General features: G+C 44.7%; 1 protein-coding gene and 1 long non-coding RNA gene across 4 annotated transcripts in view; one reads left to right on the forward strand and one right to left on the reverse strand.

Moving 5' to 3' along the window:
- GCNT4 (glucosaminyl (N-acetyl) transferase 4) overlaps nucleotides 1-18,679 on the reverse strand; it is a 28,040-nt gene that overhangs the window by 6,410 nt on the left and 2,951 nt on the right. Inside the window, exon 1 of one of the 3 annotated variants that reach the window (XM_055536576.1) lies at nucleotides 2,491-3,103. The exons of 1 other annotated variant lie outside the window; for it this stretch is intronic. The gene's annotated coding sequence lies outside the window, so the exon portion shown is untranslated. Of the gene's footprint in view, nucleotides 1-204; nucleotides 1,575-2,490; nucleotides 3,104-18,679 lie in introns of those variants that run through there. One more of the 3 variants, XM_055536577.1, reaches the window with a different exon arrangement.
- Nucleotides 1,583-3,851, forward strand: LOC129620833 (uncharacterized). The gene is made up of 3 exons (XR_008698742.1): nucleotides 1,583-1,757; nucleotides 2,222-2,515; nucleotides 3,654-3,851. It is a non-coding gene; the product is annotated as an uncharacterized LOC129620833 (long non-coding RNA).

The following is an 18,679-nucleotide window of genomic DNA, read 5'->3' on the forward strand; positions in this document are numbered from 1 at the left end:
TGGGAAAGCAGCCATAGATAGTGTGTAAATGACTGGACGTGACTGATTTACTTTTGTAGATTTCTTTTATATAGATTAATTGAAAAAGCTCCTGTAGGAATGACATTCTCTGATCCACCTTCACTTGAATCACCCCCTTTAAAGAATGACACCTTGTTTATCAACACTGAAGTGCCCTGCAGAGTCTGTGTTCTCCTGCCACACCTCAGACTCTCCTCTGGTTTCCCCAGGGTCTTATTCTCAGCTTACTGCTCTTCTCACAAACACTGTCCCTTGCTTCCAGGATTTCACCTTCCATGTATACACTGCCAGCGTCTTTATCTTCAGCCTCCACCTCTTGACCAAGCTTCTGACATGAACATCCAATTGCTAGATAGACATCTCCACTGAGACAGCCCTTGGGCACCCCACTGAGACAGCCCATGGGCACCCCACTTTATTGAGTCCGTAAGTGAGCATGACACCTCTCCTGTGTTTTCCGTCTCAATTTATCCACTCAATGACTCAAGCTTGAAACACAAGAGCCGCTTGACTCTTCCATTTCCTGTACACCCATATGGTCATCTCACAAATACCCCTCAAATTCATCCTTTCTTCTCCTTCCCAGTTACCAGGTCCAGACAACATCTTTACTGACCATCATCCTCACACTTATTAAAAGCAAAGGCTTCAGCGCCCGGCGGGGATAACCTGCATCTCCCCAGAGCTGGGAAGAGACTGAAAGCCCCTTTCAGGATTTGATAAAAGCTCTTTCTGATCCAAGGGCTTGTACCTCCACCCCTTGTTCCTTCTAACTTGGGAAAGGAGTGCTTTCAAAGGCATTTTTGGCTGTAGTGAGCAGGTGAAGGGGCTTCACGTGGACTTAGGACAGGACAGAACTGGAAGGCTGCTTGTTTCCCTGATGTTAAAGGCTACCCTGGAGACAGGTAAGTTCTCCTTCTTAAAAATGCCTGGCATGTGGGGAGTCAGAAAGCAAGCTTCTGGGCCGCCCTGATTCCCTCCCTGTCTTCCTTTAGAATTAACTCTCCTCCCTGGTTGGCGAAGCTCAGACCCAGGGCCCAGAACACTCCCATAGGACTTCTCTTAGTGCGCTGCCACCTCTCCTGCCCCAGGCGCCCTGCGACCCTCCCCTGGGCAGCCACAGCCTCCTGGCTCAGCTCAGACTGTCGTAGGAACCAGCACAGCCATGCCCCCCCGACAAGCACCCCATCTGCTCTTTCCCTCCGAATGGCTCATGGGCAGAGAGCAGGCAGGTGTGTCTCTTCCTTCAAGTAGTCTTATAATTACATTACAAATAATTCCCTGCTCCTGGGAGAAGGGGTATTTCCTTCCTACCCAGCCAGGCAGGCGGGGAAGCTGACGTGCAGGGGAGTTATCACCACACGGGTGCAAGCGCCTCGTGATGAGACAGAAGGAAATGACAACAAAGGTTGACGGCTGCATCAAATGAGTTCTATCTGGATAATTCAATAAAACCCCAACAGGGACGAGGAATAAAGCATTCTTCCCAAACCATCTTCTTTCCCCTTGCCTTCCCAGGCATCTTTCACAGTCTTAAAGGAAACAGCAGGCACACCAAACACACCCCAGCTAAGTGGTTATAATTGCCTTCAGGGTTAAATGGCCACAGCCATTAGCAGCTCTTCAATGACCTCTCCTTCCTTCATCAGCAATTTAAAACCCAGGGCTGTCACTGCAAGACCTGCCTCCTCATGGGGACAGGAAGGGAAACGGGAAATAACCAGGGAAGGAAAATGGTGAATGCGGTCTAGCTTGGGCACCGAGAATGGGGGGCCCACCGTCCATATTGCAGGCGAGCTGGCCTCTGCCCCCCCACCTCCCTCCCCTGCCTGCTCCCTCCCTGCACACCCGCACACCTTCCCTGGAGTGCACAGGGAGGGGGTCAGGGGGAGAGAAAGCAGATGGGAGGGTTCAGGGCACCCAGACCCAGGCTGGAGTCCCCGGAGTGGCAGTGGCTTTAAGACTGAACAAGCGACCCTCTTGAGACACTCTTGAGTCTCAAACTGGGGACTGGAAAGGCTCCCCGTTCCCTGGGCTGTGAGGGTTCAGGAGCCTGGGTGAAAGGAGTCCCCACAGAGGCCCTCAGAACGCGTCCCATGTCTTTTCTTTCCCAGCGCCCAGCTTGCCTGGGAAGACTGAATCTTGGTTTTTTTCCCCAGTGTATTACACAGGATGTACTGATTTTTTTTTTTTTTTTAAGAAAAGAATCCACTAGGTAATTATAGGCAGACAACATGAAGGAAATGACCTGCACTTTTCTGACCACATGAGGAAAGGCAGAAGGAAGAATAGAGCGGCTGAGAGTTACGTTCCTGCTCCAGGCTGAGCGGGAGAAGAGGCGGTCACACGTGGTCCTGGCCGTACAGCCAGGCTTCAGCTCGTGGGAGGCCCCGTGTGGGTCCCTGGGCGAGCCCCTTACCCGCCACCCCTCTGCCCCACCAGTAAAAGGATGTAAATAACAGTAACTACCTAAAGGGATTTGAAGGCCAATGAGGTAATGCACGAGCTTGGGCACAACCTGGCTCCCTGGTTAACGCTGGTGTGGCTTCCCCCTCAGCCTCCTCACCTGCTCCTCAGCCCCCAGCCTCCTTCCTCCTCCCATTACCACCACTACTCACTGACTTCTTTAAAGATCCTGCCCAGACCTATGGCTTACTGGGCTATTTTTCAACCTGTCTCCCATTTTACCCTGAAGTGTTGACATAAATTCAATATTTTAGAATCAATGCCTGAATGCTTTCATGTAATGCTCTTTATTAATTTAACAATACCATGATTATTAATGCAGAACCACTCAGGAAAGAGTTGTTACATGGTTCTAGGTACTCCACATGTAGCAGTTTCCTCCACGGATCAAGCAGGTAGATGCTACCTCTATCCCTCTAACACGACAGGAAACGGAGGCACATGGAGATTAAGAAATTGCCCAGGGTTATAAAGAGCTAGTACTGAAGAAGTGATGCTTTTGAACTGTGGTGCTGGAGAAGACTCTTGAGAGTCCCTTGGACTGCAAGGACATCCAACCAGTCCATCCTAAAGGAGATCAGTCCTGAATATTCACTGGAAGGACTGATGCTGAAGCTGAAGCTCCAATACTTAGGCCACCTGAGGTGAAAAGCCAACTCACTGGAAAAGACCCTGATGCTGGGAAAGAGTGAAGGCAGGAGGAGAAAGGGGTGGCAGAGGATGAGATGGTTGGATGGCATCACTGACTCAATGGACATGAGTTTGGGTAAACTCAGGGAGTTGGTGATGGACAGGGAGGCCTGGCGTGCTGCAGTCCATGGGGTCTCAAAGAGTCGGACACAACTTAGTGACTGAACAACGACATAAAGAGTTAGAAAGTGCTTCAGCTGGAACTTGAACCCAAGACAGTTTTGCTGCAGGGACAAATCCTGTAGGCAATGCTGTTTTTTTGGAATATAAATAAAAAATATTTTCACAACAGTTTTAGTCCTCAGTTAAAATTTCTCATTACTATGTCTTATCTAACTGTCTTAAAGTTGGAACAGAAGTGAACATCGAACCATGTTTGAGGTCCGGAGACCTTCCACCCAGTAGTTTAAGGGCTTGTTTAAATGGAGAATTAGCCTGGAGGAATGCTGGCTGATGAACATGTTCTGTTCCTGCAGCCAGGGGCTGGAGTCAATCTACATGCTGATGAAGAGATTAGTCCACGGTTCAGTCAATGGAATCTAAGAAAGGAGAAGAAAGTGAGCTCACCCTAAGAAATTCTGCCATCAGTTACTCTTGTGTCCTGTCACTGACTACTCACTGATTCACTTGTTCTTGTAGCGACCACTGTCAAAAACTGGGTTCTCTGAGAATCCCTATTTTAGAAAATTTTCTGGGTGCAATTTCTCTCTACATAGTGAATATACCCTGTGTGTGTGTGTGTGTGTGTGCGCGCGCGCACTCAGTCACTCAGTCGTGTCTGACTCTTTGTGACCCCATGGCCTGTAGCGCACAAGGCTCCTCTGACCATGGAATTTTCCAGGCAAGCATACCAGAGCAAGTTGCCCAGGGCATCTTCCTGACCCAAGGATCAAACCTTTATCTCCTGCGCTGGCAGGTGGATTCTTTACCACTAGCGTCACTTGGGAAGGCCTCCTATAAATTTTTAAAGTTTGAATCACTATATGTCAGTGTAAAAAATAAGATTTGAAGAGTTTATTAATATAGAAATGTCAGAATTTTGTTTCTTTCTTACAGAGAGGAATTACTTAAAAACACTAATATAAAGATGAGCTCACTAAAAAAGAAATCCTGTCCTGCTACTGCAGAGCCTTTATTTCAACAAAGCCACTCATTCTCCCCTTGGTGACATGCTCATCATCAAACCCAAGGAAAGTTATGCAGTAAGACCACAAGTGGAGGGATGGCACAGCCTAGATGCATTTCTTCAGTGCCCCCAGAGCACCTGAAGTCAGCAAAGGAGCAGGAAGGCCAGTTTTTTGCTCTGATGACCTTACATCTTCATTGTTTTAGAGGGACGATCGCAGTCAGTTCAGTTCAGTCACTCAGTCATGTCTGACTCTTTGAGACCCCATGGACTGCAGCATGCCAGGCTTACCTGTCCGTCACCAACTCCCGGAGCTTGCTCAAACTCATGCCCATCCAGTCAGTGATGCCATCCAACCATCTCATCCTCTATCGTCCCCTTCTCCTCCTGCCTTCAATCTTTCCCAGCATCAGGGTCTTTTCCAGTGAGTCAGTTCTTCGCATCAGGTGGCCAAAGTATTGGAGTTTCAGCTTCAGTCCTTCCAATGAATATTCAGGACTGATTTCCTTTAGGACTGACTGGTTTGATCTCCTTGCAGTCAAAAGGACGATTGCAAAAGGCAAGTAATTACCAGGCTGTGAGCAAGTAAAGAGAAGCAAAAAGCAAAGGAGAAAAAGAAAGATATAAGCATCAGAATGCAGAGTTCCAAAGAAGAGCAAGGAGAGATAAGAAAGCCTTCCTCAGTGATCAATGCAAAGAAATAGAGGAAAACAACAGAATGGAAAAGACTAGAGATCTCTTCAAGAAAATTAGAGATACCAAGGGAACATTTCATGCATCGATGGTCTCAATAAAGGACAGAAATGGTATGGAAGCAGGAGCAGACGATATTAAGAAGAGGTGGCAAGAATACACAGAAGAACTGTCCAAAAAAGATCTTCACGACCAAGATAATCACGATGGTGTGATCACTCATCTAGAGCCAGACATCCTAGAATGTGAAGTCAAGTGGGCCTTAGAAAGCATCACTACGAACAAAGCTAGTGGAGGTGATGGAATTCCAATTGAGCTATTTCAAATCCTGAAAGATGATGCTGTGAAAGTGCTGCACTCAATATGCCAGCATATTGAAAACTCAGCAGTGGCCACAGCACTGGAAAAGGTCAGTTTTCATTCCAATCCCAAAGAAAGGCAATGCTAAAGAATGCTCAAACTACCACACAATTTACGCTAGTAAAGTAATGCTCAAAATTCTCCAAACAATACGTGAACTGTGAAGTTTCAGATGTTCAAGCTGGTTTTAGAAAAGGCAGAGGAACCAGAGATCAAATTGTCAACATCCGCTGGATCACTGAAAAAGGAAGAGAGTTCCAGAAAAACATCTATTTCTGCTTTATTGACTATGCCAAAGCCTTTGACTGTGTGGATCACAATAAACTGTGGAAAATTCTGAAAGATATGGGAATACCAGACCACCTGACCTGCCTCTTGAGAAACCTGTATGCAGATCGGAAAGCAACAGTTAGAACTGGACATGGAACAACAGACTGATTCCAAACAGGAAAAGGAGTACATCAAGGCTGTATACTGTCACCCTGCTTATTTAACTTATATGCAGAGTACATCATGAGAAACCCTGGGCTGGAAGAAGCATAAGCTGGAATCAAGACTGCCGGGAGAAATATCAATAACCTCAGATATGCAGATGACACCATCCTTATGGCAGAAAGTGAAGAGGAACTAAAAAGCCTCTTGATGAAAGTGAAAGTGGAGAGTGAACAAGTTGGCTTAAAGCTCAACATTCAGAAAACTAAGATCATGGCATCTTGTCCCATCTCTTCATGGCAAATAGATGAGGAAACAGTGGAAACAGTGTCAGGCTTTATTTTTCTGGGCTCCAAAATCACTACAGATGGTGATTGCAGCCATGAAATTAAAAGATGCTTACTCCTTGGAAGCAAAGTCGTGACCAACCTAGATAGCGTATTGAAAAGCAGAGACATTACTTTGCCAACAAAGGTCTGTCTAGTCAAGGCTATGGTTTTTCCAGTGGTCATATATGGATGTGAGTTGGACTGTGAAGAAAGCTGAGCACCGAAGAATTGATGCTTTTGAACTGTGGTGTTGGAGAAGACTCTTGAGAGTCCCTTGGACTGCAAGGAGATCCAACCACTCCATTCTGAAGGAGATCAGCCCTGGGATTTCTTTGGAAGGAATGATGCTAAAGCTGAAACTCCAGTACTTTGGCCACCTCATGCGAAGAGTTGACTCATTGGAAAAGACCCTGATGCTGGGAGGGATTGGGAGCAGGAGGAGAAGGGGACGACAGAGGATGAGATGGCTGGATGGCATCACCGACTCAATGGATGTGAGTTTGAGTGAACTCCGGGAGTTGGTGGTGGACAGGGAGGCCTGGGGTACTACAATTCATAGGGTTGCAAAGAGTCGGACACGACTGAGTGACTGAACTGAACTGAACTGAGCAGGTGAACAGTAAGCCCAGTGTGGCTGGGGCTTCCCTGGGTGCTCAGTGGTAAAGAATCACCTGCCAAGCCAGGAGACATAGGTTTGATCCCTGATCTGGGAGGATCCCACATGCCCGGGAGCAACTGAGGCCATGCACTACAACTACCGAGCCTGTGCTCTAGGGCCCGGGAGCCACGACTGCTGAGCCTGCGCTCTAGGGCCTGGGAGCCACGACTGCTGAGCCCACATACTGCAACTACTGAAGCCCATGTGCCCTAGAGCCCGTGCTCCACAAGAGAAGCCATCACAGTGCGAAGCCCGAGTACTCCAAGTGGAGAGCAGCCCCTGCTTGCTGCAACTAGAGAAAAGCCGGCACAGCAAGGAAGACCCAGCACAGGCGAAAAAGGAAAAGAACTGTGTGACTGCGTCAAGACAGCACAGTATAAAGTGAGAACAAACGGTCCTCAAATACGAGGTTGTAGTCTCAAAAAGGAGGGAAAAAAAGGTTTTCCAGTCACTGTAAAAGTTAACTTTCTTTTTTCCCTATTTTTTTAAATCAGAAAGTCAGAATAGTCCAAGGAAGAAAACGAAGCTGACCAGTAATCCACCACCTGGCCATAGTACTCTGTGGACAGTGTATCCATCCAGACTGCTTTTAGTAAACATGCCTGTTTTGGCTTGTTCTTTTTGTTGTTGCTGTAAAAACACACATTTTTTTTAGTTTTGTTTTTAAATTAATTCTTAATGGAGGATAGTTGATTTTCAGTGTTGTGTTAGCTTCTGCTGTGCAGCAAAGTGAATCCATTATATATATATGTAGAGTTATCCGCTCTTTTTTAGATTCTACATATAGGTCATTGCAGAGTACTGAGTGGAGTTCCCTGGGCTATACAGGAGGTCGTTACTAGTTATCTCTTTTCTATATAGTAGTGTATATATGTTGATCCCAATTTATCCCCTTGCCCGCACCCTTGGCTTCCTTTTAAATAAGAAATCTCACTCCATAGGCACTGTTGTAGCTATTTATTTCAAAATATAGTATGAATGAGTCCTATTTTCAACTGCGTCTGTGACTGTAAGAAAATAAAGGATTTCTAACTGAGGTCAGCATACTTTTCTACAGGAAGAACCATTGAAACAATAGAATTGACTTTTCGGGGCTTTTCCCACAAAAGCTGATTTAATTATCCCATAATTCCTGAAGAAGCTTAGAAGCAAAAGCTAAAGCTGCCAGGGACTTCAGTGGCGATCTGAGTCCAAACTCTTCCTTCTTTAAGTGACGAAGCAGAGGCCTAGTTATCAATAGATGCTGTCTCACTCCTCACCTTCCCCCACTACATGCGCCTTTGTATTTCCAGCCGCTTCTCTTCAAGGGACTGGGCAGAGGAGGCCGTCTGCTGCCCCCCACCCCCCACCAGGTCCCTCAGAAGGCCCTCGGTCCATCTGGCTCCACTGTCCCCTTAGCTGAGGCTGTTCTGCCAGCGTCTGCACACACAGGCCCATCTGTTTAATGGTCCATGCTGAGCGCCAGTACCATTTACAGTATCTTAAGAATTCCAGCCAGTAAACCTGTGGGGGAGGTACTATGGTTTCCATGTTTCAGATCAGGGAACTGAGTTTCAGAGGATAAAGAGCTAGGATGAGGAAGAGCCAGGATTTTCAACTGTGGCTAATTTCAGAGCCTACACTAGTAACTGAAAAGCAAGCCTGCCATTCAGTCTCCTGGCAGTAGAAGAACCCTGTTGGTTCTACAGCTAAAAGGTCGGGGAATCCACCCATCCCTTTCCACACTACAGGAGCCACCCTAATCCAGGCCAGCACCATCTTTTGCTTGTATATGAGGTAACCTCCTTACTCGCCCGCCTTGTTTCCCTCTAACCCACTCTCTGTACTGCAGACAAAGGTATCTTTTAAAACCATCAGTCAGATCACACCCCCGGCCTGGCCCCACTCTCCACACCTACACCACCTTCATTCGGAGAAGGCAATGGCACCCCACTCCAGTACTCTTGCCTAGAAAATCCCATGAATGGAGAAGCCTGGTAGGTAGGCTGCAGTCCATGGGGTCGCTGAGTCGGACATGACTGAGAGACTTCACTTTCACTTTTCACTTTCATGCATTGGAGAAGGAAATGGCAACCCACTCCAGTGTTCTTGCCTGGAGAATCCCACGGACCGCAGAGCCTGGTAGGCTGCCGTCTATGAGGTCGCACAGAGTCGGACATGACTGACGTGACTTAGCAGCAGCACACAAAACTAAAATCCTAAGTCCTTTCCATGGCCAGAAGGCCCAGCCAGTTCCTGCCCATGCCTTTCTCTCCAACTAACTTCATTTTATTCAGTCTTTTTTTTTTCTTTTTAATCACTCATTAAGCTCTAAGCAATTCTAGCCTTCCTACAAGTTCCTAGAACACCACCTCGGGACCTCTGCACTTGCTATTCTCAGGTTGGGATCATTTTTCCTGAATCCTAGCCTGACTGGCCCTTCCATATCCCTCAAGTTGTAAGAGAAATATTCTTCCCTCTGGTCCTCTCTAATCACCCTTCTCAAATCTCCTTCCTGAATGTCGTACTCCTGTTTGCTTCTCAACACTCATCCGCATAGGAGGCAGACTCTCTGCCCTCTGGGCCACCAGGGAATCCCACCCTCATCGCAGCAGCAGTTAACTTATTTACGTCTGTCTCTGGGACAAGCCTTATTTATACTCTACTGCCTGCCCCAAGTACACACCTACCTGGCCCAGAGTGCTGCTCAGCAGGACAAAGTCAGAAGACTCACGTTCCATCTGGGCTCTGCCACCAAAATGCCTCGAGTGACCCTGGTTAAGTCATTTAATCTTATCTGCACACGCATGCGTGCTCAGTTGTGTCTGACTCTTTCCGATCCCACGGATTGTAGCCCACCAGGCTCTTCTGTCCATGGAATTTTCCAGGCAAGAATGCTGGAGTGGGTTGCCATTTCCTTCTCTGAGGGCTCTTCCCGACCCAGGGATCGAACCTGCATCTCTTGCGTCTCCCGCACTGGCAGGCAGTGCCACCTGGGAAAGCCCTCATCTAGTCTTGGGTAAGTCTGTATTTCCCAAGTGTTGGGCAGGATGATGGTTTTTCACCGCAACAGTGCTGTTATGAATGTCTTCTACCACCATGCGTGTGAAATAACTGTGCAAAGAGAACTGGGGTATGCACAAGTCAGGTACTAGGACCTTTACAAATGGATGATTTCTTGGAAAACCAACATATTGACTCTTTCCCAGTTTTATAAAATAGTACATTCATTATATTTCTAAAATAGTACATTCATTATTCTCTTCATTCTAACATTCGATTATTATTTGTTTTTCACTTCCTGAAAACATTCTTTTTTTGTTAATGCCTGACGCATATTGTTCTTGAAGACATACACCTATCTTGGATTTTGAAAGGCAGAAAAATGTACTCTAGTTAAATTTAAAATTTTTAAATTTAGAATTTTTTCCCCACGTCTGCTCTATATCTTTTGAAAGATCAAGACCCAAAGAATTCCTTTAAAAGACACCCAAGGAGAGCCAACAGAACTACTTCTGTGTGGTTACAACCAGCCAAACTGTTTCTGTAACTCCATGCATTGCAGTAGCTATAAACTTTCCCCAAGTTCATTATCTTTAGGGCGATTCTCTAGATAGTACAAAATTGCAGTGACTCCCTCTAGGATCCCTGGCAAGCAAAGCCAGCTCCAGGAACCACTAACAAAGCAGTCCTGAGAAAGCTGCAGCAATTTGAGTACACAAAACATACCCTTGAACAGGGCCTCCCCTGGCTCAGTTGCTCGGATTGTCCGTTCAGTTAAAACTGTCTCACTGGGGCAATGAGATGCCCTTCATCCAAAGGGGAGCTGGTTATGGTCCCCGGGGAGCATGTCACAACTGATAGTTTCCTCTACAGGCAGCAGGCTTCTGCTGACAAGTACAAGGACTATGGTCACAACTTTTCTTAAACAAAGTAGTTTACTTAACCCACAAGATGTGAGAACAGAGGTCTGAATAAAAATGCTGAATGGGAATCTCAGTCTATCAAACACCTCTTTACATTATAATTCTTCCAAATAGCAACTTGGCTGGCTCCTCTCAAGCTTGGGAGAGATTTATAGGGTCATTTAAGGTCACATGGAAACGAGCAACCCGAATCAGGATGTATTTACTTCACGTCCAACCCTCAAGGTCATCAGAAATCTGGGCTTGCAGCAATGGAGCAAAAAAGTGCCGAACTCAGCCAGCTTTTTATAGTCACACCAATTAGGAGACAGCCAAGGATTCTGGGCTTTGTTTCATCTGGTCCACAGGGCAAACCTCAAAAGCTGATTGTGTATCCTGCTGGGCAAAGCTATATGACTTAAGAAGTCTTTGCTGAAGTCCATGGGGTCGCTAGGAGCTGGACACGACTGAGCAACTTCACTTTCACTTTTCACTTTCATGCATTGGAGAAGGAAATGGCAACCCACTCCAGTGTTGTTGCCTGGAGAATCCCAGGGACGGGAGAGCCTGGTGGGCTGCCGGCTATGGGGTCGCATGGAGTCGGACACGACTGAAGCGACTTAGCAGCAGCAGTAGGAAGTTGAAAGGACCAGAAATGATCCTACTGGGTGAAGTTTTTTATTTTGTAGCCATTTGTGCCCCTCATTATGTTGCAAAGCAAGATTGGGGCTGGGGACCAGGCTGAAGGTTGGTTCAAAAATACCTATGCTCTCATATTTTAGCTCTGATGGCAATAGCTTAAATCAAATATTTCCTTCTTTGTAGATATAAAGGTTACAAACAAGATGTTTATTGATGTACTTAATCTTTATCTCCCAAGTTTATAAACAGCAAAGTTACATTCCTTTCTCTAGTTCTTCTCATCTCTGCCTTCCATACTTAGCTGGCCCAATACAAACCAATACATAGTTTATGCTTTATGTTCTAACTGTAAAATGTGGCTTTATTTTGGCTTCTTTTTCTATAAAGAGGAAAACCTTAATTGGAAAGCATTTAACTCCTTTAAACAAACAAATGAACAAACAAATGCATGTTTAGTGTGCTAGAAAGAAAAAAGAACTTTCTCTGTCCAGCGTGCACCTGGGGTCCATCCCACTCCAGAAATTTCTGGAAGCACTTATTTGGTACTATATGGCTAATTCTCTATTTCACACTGGCCAAAATTAATTCCTCAAAGAGGTTATGCAGCAACTGAAGAGGTACAATAACTCTGATTTCCACATGTGCATTTAAAGTAGATTCTCCAATGCTCATAACTACATCACAGAGACAGCACAGAGACCCGCAGATGTGAATCAAGGTTATGGAGAGCAGAAATGGCTTAAGGCCAGGCCACACTCTTCTTGAATGGATTAGATACACACAGTTTTAAATCATCAGAAAGGCTCCTTTGTTTGTCTTCTGTGTTCCGCCAACGTGGTGGGGAGCCGAGCTGGAGATTTCAATATGCTTCTGCACTTACACTAAAAAATTCTAGGCTGGCAACACTGTCAGGCTGTCACGACCGAGTCAAGATCTGTATTGTCCTGAGAACTTGTGTGCACAGAGACACAATAAAGTTAAGATCCAGGAACTTAAAGGGATGGAACAAATAAAATCGGCAGGGCTCAGGAAAATTCTGCCAAAACAGTAATTTCAAAAGCAGAGGTTTTGTGTAAAATGTCTTACCCAAAGTCAAATCTAGAAATGACTTCAGAAAATTCTCCAGCTGGCATCTCCTAAAGGAGGCATTGTAGCAATGGTTTTTATTACTATTTTTATTTTTACTGAGGTATAGTTGATTTATAATGTTAAGTTTCAGATGTACAAAACAGTGATCCACAATTTCAAAGGTTATAGTCTATTTATACTTATTATAAAATATTGGCTATATTCCCTGTATTGTACAATATACCCATGTAGCTTATTTATTTTATACATAGTAGCTTGTACCTCTTAATCCTCTATCCATATCTGGCCCCTCCCCCTTCCCTCTCTCTATTGGTAATCCATTTATATCTGTGAATGTTTCATTTTGGTTATATTCTTTAGTAATGGTTTTAATTAAGATAACAGGTCTCAACATGGAGGTTTTATTTTTGGCTAATAAAAATTTTGAAGATTATTTAGTTAAAAACTAAGTATCTCAGCAAACTTATATGCCAACTCAATAGAATGCAAAAGTAGAAATCAGACTCTTCAGGTCTCCAAGTGGATTATAATGTTACAATCACTGAAGTAGTGTGGCCAGAATAGACAGAGTTCAGTGGGATGAAATTCAGAAACAGATCTGGTAGGGAAGGATTGTATTAATAGGTATGGCTCTGGTAAAGATGGCAATTGCCTCCCAACATCCACCCCCCCTTTACTAAGAGAATCTCTGTATTGTTGACAGCCGAACCATACCCCTCTCAAAGACTTTTCCCCCAGCCTCCCTTGTAGAGGAGCAGTTAATGAAATACGATGTGGGGTATCTGGGAAAGCTCTTCAGATGAACCTGATTCACTGGTATGCCAATGTAGCTTTCTTTCCCCGTTCATCCACTTTTCTGCTTGGAATTCTGACGATGGCTCGTATGGTAGCAACCACCTTGGGACCATGAACAGGCCAAGAGAATACTAGCAACCTCAGCCCCCAAATCCTCAAACCGTGCAACCAGCAGTGACCACCCACTCTACAGTTTTATTATGCTAGAAAAATAAGCCTTTATATGTGTAAGCAAATTTGCAAATGTGCAACTTTGAAAGAACATATGAAAATGGTAATGCTTCACACACACACGAATAAAGCTTAAACTGAAACCAGGTTAAAGTGTCCACTTGAACAATAGTATAATCCTATACACAGGCAAGCACAAATGTGTCTCACATGAGGCTGAAATTCTCATCTGTTTGGATTTAGAGGCAAATGGTGGCTTTAGATAAACCTCTGAAGAAAAGCAAACTCTCCGAGTTACCAATTTAACTCTGATACTAGCATGAACTGAGCAGTCTGCTCACCAGGCCTCAGGTAAGCTCTCTTCAGCTTACAGCATACCCCCTCTTGGGTCTCTGAAGGTCACCTTGCAGGTTGGCTGCCTTCGTGAGAGCATGTTTTGCAACAAGCTTGTTGTATGTCAAGAAACAGAGTATCAGCACCATGGAGGGTGAAGTGTGTCCAGCCGTTCTTCCCTCTTCCTCTTGCATGCTCCCCTTCCTCTCCTCCCTGCCATACCCTCAGCTGCCTCCATCTCCCCCTCCTGCTTTATCTGTGTATAGCATTAAGGTTTGGAGTTTAAAGCCAAGGTTTCTGAATTAAAGTCCTAAACTGCACTGACAAGAGGTCACTAATCTCGTTAGAACTCTGCCTCCTCATCTGTGAAAGAGGGTCAGGGTGCTCACTCCCATAATACAGTGATGACTAACTCAGCTCATGCAGTGGGTATATTCTGGCAGGAAAAGCCAATGGGTGCCATTTGAGAAAACCATTAAAAAATCAGTAGTGTTAAAAAGTCTTGTTCCTCAGCCTATCCTAGAAAAGCTGTCCCATAAATGTGGCGAGGTCATGGGTGGGTGAGTGTCTAGATAGATGGATGGAAAAATGGGTGGCTGGCTGGCTGGAGAGGTAGATGGACATGGATGGATTCGTAGTTAAAATTTCAGCCATTTTTTTTTCTCTGTAAAAATATTTTTTTTTTTAGTTGAAGGATAATTGTTTTACAGAATTTTGCTATTTTCTGTCAAACCTCAACATGAATCAGCCATAGGTATACATATGTACCCTCCCTCCTGAACCTCCCTCCTACCTCCCTCCCCACCCCACCCCTCTAGGTTGATGCAGAGCCCCCTGTTTGAGCTTCCTGAGCCATACAGTAAATTCCTGTGGACTGTCTATTTCACACATGGTAATGTGAGTTTCCATGTTACTCTCTCCATACATCTCACCCTCTCCTACCCTCTCCCCGTGTCCATAAGTCTGTTCTCTATCCTCATGTTTCTTTTTTCTTTTTTTAAAATTAATTAATTTTAATTGGAGGCTAATTACTTTACAATATTGTGGTGGTTTCTGCCATCCATTGACATGAATCCACCATGGGTGTACATGTGTCCCCATCCTGAACCCCCCTCCCACCTCCCTCCCCATCCCATCCCTCAGGGTCATCCCAGTGCACCAGCCCTGAGCACTCTGTTCCATGCACTGAACTTGGACTGGTCATCTATTTCACATATGATAATATACATGTTTCAATGCCATTCTCTTAAATCATCCCACCCTCGCCTTCTCCCACAGAGTCTAAAAGACTGTTCTTTACATCTATGTCTCTTTTGCTGTCTCGCATATAGGATTGTCATTACCATCTTTCTAAATTCCATAGGCATGCATTAATATACTGAATTAGTGTTTCTCTTTCTGGCTTACTTCACTCTGTATAATAGGCTCCAGTTTCATCCACCTCATTAGAATTGATTCAAATGTGTTTTTTTTAATAGCTGAGTAATACTCCATTGTGTATATGTACCACAGCTTTCTTATCCATTCATCTGCTGATGGACATCTAGGTTGCTTCCATGTCCTGGCTATTATAAACAGTGCTGCGATGAACATTGGGGTACACGTGTCTCTTTCAATTCTGGTTTCCTCTGTGTGTATGCCCAGCAGTGGGATTGCTGGATCATAAGGCAGTTCTATTTCCAGTTTTTTAAGGAATCTCCACACTGTTCTCCATAGTGGCTGTATTAGTTTGCATTCCCACCAACAGTGTAAGAGGGTTCCCTTTTCTCCACACCCTCTCCAGCATTTATTACTTGTAGACTTTTGGATCGCAGCCATTCTGACCGGTGTGAGATGGTACCTCATTGTGGTTTTGATTTGCATTTCTCTGATAATGAGTGATGTTGAGCATCTTTTCATGTGTTTGTTAGCTATCTGTATGTCTTCTGGGAGAAATGTCTGTTTAGTTCTTTGGCCCATTTTTTGATTGGGTCATTTATTTTTCTGGTATTGAACTGCATGAGCTGCTTGTATATTTTTGCGATTAATTCTTTGTCAGTTGCTTCGTTTGCTATGGTTCAGTGGCATTAAGCACATTTACACTGTTGTACAACCATCACCAGTACTCATCTGCAGAACTTATCATCTTCCCCAAGTGAAACTCTGTGTCCATCAAACACTAAACACTCCCCTCTCCATGGCCCCTGGCAACCTCCATTCTAGCTCATCTTCCTATGAATTCGACTACTCTAAGAACCTTGTTTTAGAGGAATCATGCAATATGTCACTTCATAGCTGGTTTATCTCACTTAACATCATGAAGGACCATGAATGTGAGAGTGCAGGAGTCCAGGCATTTTTTCATGCTCTAGCAACCATGGCTCAAAAGCATTCTCGCCATAAAATTGTTCTGCTTTCTGACTTTTAAAACTTTTTGTGTGTGTGTGTGATTATATTATTTAAGTGTACTCCTTTAAGAATCATATATGAGCAAAATTTCACATTAACAAAAAAATTAAATAACCCTAATCTCCCAGCAAAATACAGACTTGACCACAAAATATCTGAATTCTAGAGCCTGGAGGGATAGGGTCCTGAAGCAGAGAGAAATGACAAGGCACATTTTTTTGCTTCCCATTAGTTGGAAATTTCTGAATTCACCTTAATCTGACCATTAACAAGCTGAAACTTACCTTGGATCACCTACGCAAAAAACCAAGACACTGATGGTATAAACATAATAGGGAGGGAAAAGCAATTGTCAGAGATCAACTGCTCCTGCCGAAAGTACTAGGGAGACTGAACCATGGGGGGCACTCAGGAAGGATCTGGGAAACATGCCTCACATGGAGAAACCACGCGAGGGGCACTTCCGAACAGCAGTAATTTAAATGCAAACACCAGTGGGGCTGATGACAAGCATTCTTCCAATTTTAGGCCCCCCAGGGTCCATGAAGATGCCAAGTTTTTAAGCCTCATTAACTGTGACAAAGGCCTCTAACCAAGATGCTCCTGTTGTTATTTACTTCCTCGGGCCAGGACACCAGCAGAGAGATCAGCAGAGGGCTCAAAGGTTCAAGTGAAAAAGGACAGAAGGACCCAAACAGATCTGGGCAGACTTGGGTCTAGTAAGATGAAACTGAACAGAGATAAATACAAAGGCTAACAGTCAGGTCCACGAAATTAACTGCATCGTACCAGAGGGAGAAACACGATTTCACAGGAGCATCTGGAGAGAATGGTTCAGGGTTTTGGCTGACTGTATATTCAGGAGGAGTCCCAGTTTGTTGGGTACAAGACTGCCAAAAGATTTTTAAAAGGCAGAAGAACCGAACCAGAAACCAAACCAGTACAATCCTGGGCAACATGAAAACCACAAGCTGTAGAACATTGGAGCCTGAAGGGATCTTAGCATTTTCCATCAGCGCAGACTGTGGGACAGAGGAACGGATGGGTCTGTGCCTGGGTACCACCCTCTACCAGGACACTGTCTGATGGAAAAGTAAGCAGCACAGTGAGCTAGTGACCACAGGAGGGAAACGGAAGGCTAAGACCAAAGAAGGGAAAAAACAAAAAGGCATGGCTCCAAATATTAATTCATAGGTTTACTGGGCCCCATTGGCAGAGGTTCTGATTCAGCCGGTCTGAGGGCTGCAGAATCTGCATTTCTAACAAGTTCCCAGGTGACGCTGGTGCAGCTTGTCCAGGGATCACACTTTGAGAACCAGTGCTCGAAGGAACAACATCATTGTTTTCACAATATATATATATATATTTCTAAGATTTTACTAAGACACAATGGCCTGTTTTCCACTAAGTCCAAATCAGGGAGAATTTACTGGTTTTGAAACACCACACATTTATATTTAAGAATATGCTCCTTTTAAAACCTCATTGTTTAGCAGAAGTTCCACCTTTGCTTTCTGACCCTTAGTGTTTCTTGTTAGTTCAGCTTCACAAAGCAGACTTCTGCTTCCATTTCTGGCATTTTTATATAATAGGCAGTTTCCCTCTGGCCTTCTACTTTTCCTGAATTTTCTATTGTGTTCAGCAAATCAAGCTTCATTACATATTAAGATGTGACCTGCTTTTACCAAATGGTATCTGGTTTCCCATATCTTCTAAAATAGTAAATATTGACCCAATCCTTTCCCTTAAAATCCACACTGAGCACACCATGCCTGGGGGCCCATTAGGTTTTGAAGCAGCTGCATTCAACTCCTGATTAATAATAATTTGATCTTATATATGTGAAGCTTCAGCCTGTAGATCCCAGTTGGTAAATAACCAGCATGTGAAAATGCATATAAAATAACATGCAAAGCAATGCAAATTAATACAAAACATATATCTCTAAATTGCTTGGGAAAAGTCTGTAAGCCTTGACATTGTTATTATCTGCTTTGCTTCTTGCATTCTGACAAGCAGTGACCAGATCCTTTTATGAATTTCATGCAGCATCCAGCATGTGGCACTTGTTGACTTGCTAAGGGGGAAGTGACCCTGCCTGTGAGTCAGGCAAATGGGATCCTGGCCTTAACTTCCACTGCTGTTGGGCTCTCTGGACTTGGACAGGATCTCAAAATTCTGAGTCTCCGATTCTACATCCGGAAAAGATGGGAATGAGATCATCATCATAAAACCACCCGCTGAAAGGCTTACCAAGCATTCATTATGCACCAGGTACAATGCACACAGGCACACACTGTACAGAGATGATGTACACACAAGTGTTGTGCACACACAATGCACACATGCCTACCTTGTGCACACCTCATGCACACATGCAATCCTCCCTACAGCCCCTGAGCAGGGACCAGAACACACACCCCTCCGACATGAGGCCATTTCAGAGACCAGGAAACCAGGGCAGAAAGGTAAGGAAACGTGTGCAAGGTCATAAGGTAGGCAGTGGAAGGGTCAGAGCCAGGGACTCTCAGCAGTCACATTCCAGGGGCCGCTCTGAGCTACAGTGCAGCTCTCTTTCATGGTTTCCATCTATGTTCCTCCT

Source organism: Bubalus kerabau, chromosome 10 (genome assembly GCF_029407905.1).
Source record: "Bubalus kerabau isolate K-KA32 ecotype Philippines breed swamp buffalo chromosome 10, PCC_UOA_SB_1v2, whole genome shotgun sequence".
NCBI classification, from domain to species: Eukaryota; Metazoa; Chordata; class Mammalia; order Artiodactyla; family Bovidae; genus Bubalus; species Bubalus kerabau.